At 40.4% G+C, this 7833-nt stretch overlaps 1 long non-coding RNA gene across 1 annotated transcript; it reads right to left on the reverse strand.

Annotated features, from left to right (window-relative positions):
* Positions 1-1338: 1338 nt before the first annotated feature.
* LOC148006112 (uncharacterized) lies at positions 1339-7037 on the reverse strand. Its single transcript, XR_015621250.1, has 4 exons — positions 6826-7037; positions 5432-6657; positions 3922-4411; positions 1339-3455 (listed from the first exon to the last, which is right to left on the reverse strand). It is a non-coding gene; the product is annotated as an uncharacterized LOC148006112 (long non-coding RNA).
* Between the last annotated feature and the right edge of the window lie 796 nt (positions 7038-7833).

Below are 7833 nucleotides of genomic sequence, written 5' to 3' on the forward strand. Positions count from 1 at the left end.
TTATCACCTGACTATCAGGGAAGCGAGGTTGAGGCTGCCCTGCCCTGACATGTCATGATGTCGACTTGCTAGGTGGGGTTCGCTGGGGACCATAACCAGTGGAATTGTTGGTAAGAACTTTTTTTATTTCCTATTTCCTTTTCTTTCTTTTGTTCTGTTTTTTTGTTTTTGTTTTTTTTTAATTTATTTACAAGTGGGGCATTAATTGTGGGGAATGCTGCCCATATCTTGTAAGTAGGCAATTATGTTGGCCTTAAGGAGAAACAGATGTTTAAGTAGTACTTGTATTCTCATAGGAACATATAATAAGTACTTAACTCACTTTCAGATTAGTAAATCAGCTGAATATTAGGATATGAAATATTCCAGTTACTATTTGTCAAGCTAGATACCTTACAATCTAGAGTATTTGTTGAAGCAACAATGATGCTGTATTTTACTGTGATTTTAGTCTCTCTGTTACCATATCTACTACATTTTTATGGGACGCTAGTGTATAAGCATTTAAAGAGATTTATTGGGGTTGGAGATTTAGCTCAGTGGTAGAGCGCTTGCCTAGCAAGCGCAAGGCCCTGGGTTCGGTCCCCAGCTCTGAAAAATAGAAAAGAAAAAAAAAAAAAAGAGATTTATTGTACACTAATGTTTAATGAAAATAAGAAGGTATTGCCTAGACTGGAGGGTTTAAATAGTATATATTTTAATTCTATAAAATTTTAATATTGTAAAATTAAACTCGAGGATTTTGGCAGTTTAATAAAATAGCATTTTTGGTAAAGATAAGTTGATATGGTAAGTTAGGATCCAGAGAAAGCTTACATGGCTAACATCTTGAGACCTTGAGTATGAATAGAAACAAAGGAAGAGTTGAGGGTGTGGCTTAAGGAGAACTCATACTTAGCAATGTTTGAGGCACTAAGTTCAGTCCTCAGCACCTCTACTAGGTAACCAACCAACCTTAAACCTCCCAGTTGACACAATTAGTAAATACTGCAAGCATTAACAGTCTAGATTACTAAACATTTTACTTCTGTGGTGCATGTGGTGGTGCTTACCCATAGAGTAACACAATGGAGACCTGCCTCAAAAAAACCAAGGTGCAGGATGTGGTGGAGCACTTGCCTAGCATACGTAAGGATCTAGGATCAATCCCTAGTGGCACAAAAAATCTAAAAAACTAAAAACATAAAACTTCCCAGCTTATACTCAGGGCATATTATGATGATTAAGTATAAATTGAGGGACACTAACTTAATAACTAGACAAAAATAATTAAAAGTAGTAACATTGAATAAAAGTAATTGCATGTTTGAAGAACTGCCTCAGTCAGTCTTCGTGTGCAACTTGGCCTTCTGTAGTGTCTGTCGGAATCTGGTAGGGGTTACACATGTGCCAGTGAGCATTGGGACTCTTAGCGTTCACCTCGCAGTTCACAGTAGAATGGCTAGCTAGGTGTCACAGTGAGATCATACAGAGTAACTAGCAATTCCAGGGTTGAGTTAAAGTTTTGTTTCTTTGTCCACATTTTATGCATGTATCAGTGCTAGAAAAAGTGAGGTGTAGAACTTGGTTGCCTGCACTAAACAGTGTGCTTCCTGAGGACTCTGTTGACATTAGGGACTCTCAATTTTGATGAGTTTGTGTAAATTAAGAGAAATAAAAATACAGTTTATTAACCCTATGTCTTTGCAACAAAATACCCTTGATGGGACCAGAAAGGAAATGGGCACCATGGAAGAACTCTTAAACTGCTGCAGTAGGGGCTTCCATTTCATGGGTCAGGATCTCAGAACATTACTTAGTGTGATGTTCACAGGTAATGCTTCGGCTAAAGAGACTCATCTGGCCTGCTAAAGAAAATAGGTAGAATTACACTTGAGTCAGTGCAGTATTTAGAGTTATATTCTTTGGCTGTTTCTAGAATTGGACTGAAAATGCCTACAGACACTGTCAGATGTGTACACATACAATAACACGAGGTGTATCCAAACTGGGACATCTACAAGACGTTGTCCAGTTAATCATTTTACAGAAAACCTGCTTTTGGTACAGTGTTCATGTACCATAACTGTATTGGAATATTTGTACAATGTTAATATTTTTAATAAAATTTAACATGTTCAAAATGTTGTGTTGGTGATTTGGGGTGGGGTGTGATGAATTCAATTTTGCAAAACAGACTTCAGCTGTGTAATTTAGGCTTTTATAGTCAAAACCTAATTTCCTCCCAAATTCAGTACTAACCTATTTGAAGGGAGCTAGTTAAGGAGTAGTAAAGTAGTTTACTTCTACTGAATTCCTGTGTGGGGTCTTTTGGGGGGTACTTAGAGCACCTGAGGTTAGAGCCCTGGGCTCAGAGGTATCAGGCAGGAATGTTGACTCTGGTATTTTCGGCTCCAATAAAGTTTTATAAGGAAATGGTGACACCACATTGGAAGTGACGTAGGGAATCTGGAAGGGCAGATGGAAGCGTCCATTGAGTGATTGTTGGCTTTCTATTGCCTTGAGCCTGTAACGTGATGCACCACAAAGAGAGGTGCTGTTTGACGAAAGGTATGGGTCTGTGGTCGAAAAATACTGCCAGTGAACAGGAAGTTACACATAGAAGAGTTCTCTTCCTTGGTGGAACTTTAGTTTCTGTCTCATATAGCTCCCATTCCCTTTCAGGTTGGCTTGACATGACAGGTTCTCTTCTGTTCTTTTCCTCAAGAATATACTTAGATCCTCACCAGTGATAAGGTGGAAGCTCGGGAGCTCACGCTGGAGTCATACACTCACTCATCCATCTTTGTAATGTGCCATGAATACCAAAAATGGCTTAGGGGAAGGTCATATAGGGGTTATATAATCAAAACAAGTTGAGTAAGTAGCAAGAAGGCGTCTAGATACATTCTGGCTTGTCTCGTGAATGAAGATTGCTGGTAAACTTAAGTTACAAGGTGAGAGTGATATGGTCTTCCCTTAGTTCACTGGTTTTCAGTTTACTGTTGTGTTTTTTCCCCATTGTCCCCAAGTCAAAAAATCGCTCAGCGAGACAGGAAGGGCTGTTCTAAAAGTGGCAGTGTATAAAGCTCTTTGAGATACTGTCATAGCCAGGGTAGGGCAGAGGCCAGGAAGGTGCAGTATAAATCCTGATCAGGCCCTACCTGCTCAGCTCCAAAGTCACATGTGGGCCACATTTAGTCTGGGTTGTAGCTGGGCTATCTTTGCTGCCATCTAGACCCTGAATTCATTTAGTGTGTTTAAAGAAATGAGGTTCATGAGTATTTTCCAGCGTGGTTGTGCCTATATCTATAAAAAATTCTGCTTTTCTAGAAATTTCAGAAAAATTAAGACCACGTACAGATAATTTTCTTCAAGAAACCTTATTATTTCTATCAATTACTTATTATTACTAATTACCAGATAGTGACCTAACTTTATTTTTATTTATTTATTTATTTTATTTTTTTCCAGAGCTGAGGACCGAACCCAGGGCCTTCCGCTTGCTAGGCAAGTGCTCTACCACTGAGCTAAATCCCCAACCCCCTAACTTTATTTTTTAACTAAGAGTCTTCCTATATAGCCCATAAACTCAAGATCTGTCTGCTGCCTCTCAAGTGCTGGGACTAAAAGCTTGTGCCACTGTGCCTGTGGTGATCATTAGGGTCTAGTTAGTTGTTAGTAGGGCAGAAAGACGTCTGTGAAAATAGTTTAGTAGCACTTGTTCATGTGCACAAAGCCCAGGGTTTAATTTTCCAGCATGATGCTAATAAATCATAAAATCATACAATTACACTCATGACATGTCTGAGGCTAGCCTAAGCAAAGAAGTCAGTGTTTATATAAAATTTATTTAAACTATATAGCTTCACCCTTTAAAAATCACATAGAGGGTTGGGGATTTAGCTCAGTGGCAGAGCGCTTGCCTAGCAAGTGCAAGGCCCTGAGTTCGGTCCCCAGCTCCAAAAAAAAGGAAAGGAAAACAAAAAATCACATAGAAGTCCACCAGCTTAAGACTCAGCTTCACAGCTGTGAATGATGCCAGTCCCGTAAGCTGCAGCACTGTGAGGAAAAGCTCGGCCTGCAGTTGGCAGCTGTGCAGAGAAGAAATCCTTTCCTTGGATGGAAAAAAACTGCATTATTTCAAGTCTCATATTCCATTGAGGGCTTGGCCATTGCCATGTGTTCTTGGGAGATTAATTTTATGCTTAAGTCTAAATTTCAGTTCCCTGGATCTTAAAATAGATTAAATAAAAAACAATATATTTTAAAAGCTATTCTTAGACCCTTTAAAATTGTGTGCTTTAAGGAAGTGTGCTTTATATTGACCAAAATATTACCAAACAAATCCTGTTATTGAGCCTGACAAGTATAATGGGATTTATTTATCTTGGCGGAAGTGATCCAGGCAGTGGTGGTGCACACTCTTAATCTCAGCACTGAGGAGGCAGAGGCAGGCAGCTCTCTGTAAGCTGGAGGCCAGCCTGGTTTACAGAGTTAAGTTCTAGGACAGCCAAGGCTACATAGAGAAACCCTGTCTCAAAAAAACAAAACAAAAACCCCTCCGATTTGGTTAAGTTGTACGTGTTTAGTATTTGCGCCTCCTGTTAGCCGTAAAGTCCTGCTGCAGTAGTGTTCTGGATCAGAGTCTGAGGTTATCACCCTTCAAACATATAAACAATAGTTCAGTATTGTTGCTGAAACTTTTTATTTTCTTTTTTTCGGAGCTGGGGACCGAACGCAGGGCCTTGTGCTTGCTAGGCAAGGGCTCTACCACTGAGCTAAATCCCCAGCGCCCTGAAACTTATTTTTATGTTGTGAAGAGTAGTTATGTTCATTCATTGTAACCATTTCTATTTGACCTTTCTAAATGGAAAAAAAAAAAAAGGCTGAATGAGACCATTTATTGTAAGTGTTGAAATGACATCTATGCCATCCCTAGCTACTAGAGTCTGGGGCAGGGGGTATACCATGTTGAAGCCAGCTTGAACCATGTATAAAGACAGTTTCTTAAAGCCCTTAGAAGGAATGCTGGTGGTTAATGAAATATTTGGAGATGTTCAGGTCACAGTTATCACTCAATATACTCCCCAAGCTGACATGTATGGAAGCCCCTCAGAGACTTTCAGATTTTACTCTTTTCTGAGTTCATTTCCCAGGATAATGCTGGCCTTGCAGTTGATTCTCTTAATTGGACTGGTGGGGGCTTTGTTAAAGGTTGAGGTGATTTATCAGCTCTGAGGTGAGGCAACAAGCTTCTAGATGATGCCAGGGTCATGATTACTCACATTTCTGGGACTCAACAAAAGAAGACCTTAGTAGAAAAGCTAAGTAGGGAAAAGAAAAAAAGCTTAAAGCTTTGTTACTGGTTTGTTTGTTCTTTGAGCTTCTTCCTAGCTATCCTGTTATTTTCTGAAGACCAGGCTGGCTTTGAATCCGGAGATTAGCGTGCCTCTGCCTCCTGAGTGCTGGGACTAAGGTGTGTGCCACCACACCAGGGCTACTATTATTGAAATAGTCTGACTGTGTAGTCTTGGTTGCCCTGAACTCGTGGACATCATGCTGGCTTCAAAGTAACAAGCATCAGCCTGACTCCTGGGTGCTGGGATTAACGCTGTCTGCTACCACACCGGGCATAACATCTTAACTGATTTGCCTAGATCTAGTTTGACATTGGAAACTGTGGTAAAGGTTGAGACCTGGTTGCACAGGCCTTGGTTTACCTCTTAGTAACACAAAACACTGTGGTAAAACACTGTAAATGTCACTAGTGCTTGGCGTTCCAAGGAAATGATAAGAAAATGAAATGGATCTATTAAGTAATTTAAGAGGTTGTTCAGAAATCAGGTCACTATGCTAATTTAGGAGGGAAGACAGAAGACAGCTTCAGGAGTTACTGACAGTGAAAACACACTGGAGACTCCCAAAGGGATTGTTGACTGATAACAATGTCAGTTCAGTTGGTTTGGTTTTGAGATTTGTCTTTGACCCTAAAAGACACAGGGTAAAACTGAGTAAAGAGGAAGGCTTGTTAGAAAGAAATGACTTCTTAAAAGCAACTCGTAGATTCAGGATAGATGGGAGAGCTTGACGAAGGGGGAGACACAGGACGAGCATCCATCTTTTATTGCAGGAGCTGAATGACTGACTGGTAAATACCTGACAGTCAGTTCTGTGAGGTGGAAACGGTCTTCCTTTTCAGGGCATGGTTTCTTTTTTAATGACAGATTGCTAACTATTATGAGTTCTGGGTAGATTCCCTGTACTAAATAGATACTTACATGTAATCTGTCAGAATGTAAGCAGGTTTTATGTAAACGCACTCTGAAATGAAAGGTAAGGAAGCAAACAGTATTTGTAGCTAGTACAGCCCAGTGATTGACTGTTAGGACCTGACAGGGCTGGAATGTGAGCCTTGACTCCCAGGAATACCTGGACATTTATTGTGAAGCCGATGTAGCCTAGGTTGACTCTGAACACAGATCGTCCTGCCTCCAATTATTACATTTGTGTACCGCAGTGTAGGCAGTTTAAACAGCTGAAATATTAGACTGGAAATAGACAAAATGAAGTAAATGAATTTTATATTGTGTTGCATCCTAATTTGAATTTAAAGTAGGCTGATGTGTGAGAAACTCAATTTGGGGCTGGAGGTGTACTCAGTGGTAGAGCGCTTGTCTGAGGTATATAAGCTTAGGTTGGAATAAGAAACCAAGGAAAACAGCAAGAACAAAAGGGACACTATTTTTAATCTAGGCAGGGATATATTTGATTTGATAAAGAAAGCTTCTCTTTTAAAAAATATGTGTGGGGGCTGGGGATTTAGCTCAGTGGTAGAGCGCTTACCTAGGAAGTGCAAGGACCTGGGTTCGGTCCCCAGCTCCGAAAAAAAGAACCAAAAAAAAAAAAATGTGTGATATAGATGTATGTATGTGTGTAATCGGTTGCCTGAGATGTTTGTGAGCCACCATGTTCATGGCTGGGAATCAAGCTCTGGTCCTTTGGGAGAGTGGCCAGGCTCTTAACTACTGAGCCACCTCTCCAACCTTTAAAGCTCCTCTTTCTTTTTTTTTTTTTCCGGAGCTGAGGACCAAACCCAGGGCCTTGTGCTTGCTAGGCAAGCGCTCTACCACTGAGCTAAATCCCCAACCCCGAAAGCTCCTCTTTCTATGTGACTTTAAACATTTAAAAATGTCCTTTGTATTTTATTTAAATAATCTGAGTTTGTTTATTCCTGAATTCCATCTAGTAAGTGCTATTTAAGTCTTAAGTACTAGTTTATTCAATTGTCCTGCCATCTTCAAGTTCAGTCTTTCTGCATTCTCAAGGATGTGATGAAAAGCTTGCTAAAGGGCTTTCCGTATCACACCTGTTCATCTGTGAGTGTAAAAACACAAAGCTGGGCCTGCTTGGGCCTACTTATCTCTGCAGAGGCAGGGACAGAAGGGTTACTACCAAGTTCAAGGCCACCTCGGTCAACACTGAGTTCCAGGCCAACCAGGAGTACATAATGAGATGTTATCTCAAGGAAAACAAAACAATGACAAAATAGAATTAACAAGCCAAAAAGGTTGAGCCCTGAATTAGTGTAGAAAAAGAACCTATGTATATTCTTTTAAAAATTCTAAGCCAGGCGTGCTACAAATGCCTATAATTCCAACACTCAGAGAGTAGAGTTAGTGACCAAAGTTTGAGGCCAGCTTCATACGTAGTTGAAGGCAGGTCTGAGTTACAGAGTGAGACTCTATAAAGAAAAACGGCTTTCGGCGGCTGGAGAGATGGCTCAGTGGATAAGAGCACTGACCGCTCTTCCAAAGGTCCTGAGTTCAAATCCCAGTAACCACACAGTGGCTC

Source organism: Rattus norvegicus, chromosome 5 (assembly GCF_021556685.1).
Source record: "Rattus norvegicus strain SHRSP/BbbUtx chromosome 5, alternate assembly SHRSP_T2T, whole genome shotgun sequence".
NCBI classification, from domain to species: Eukaryota; Metazoa; Chordata; class Mammalia; order Rodentia; family Muridae; genus Rattus; species Rattus norvegicus.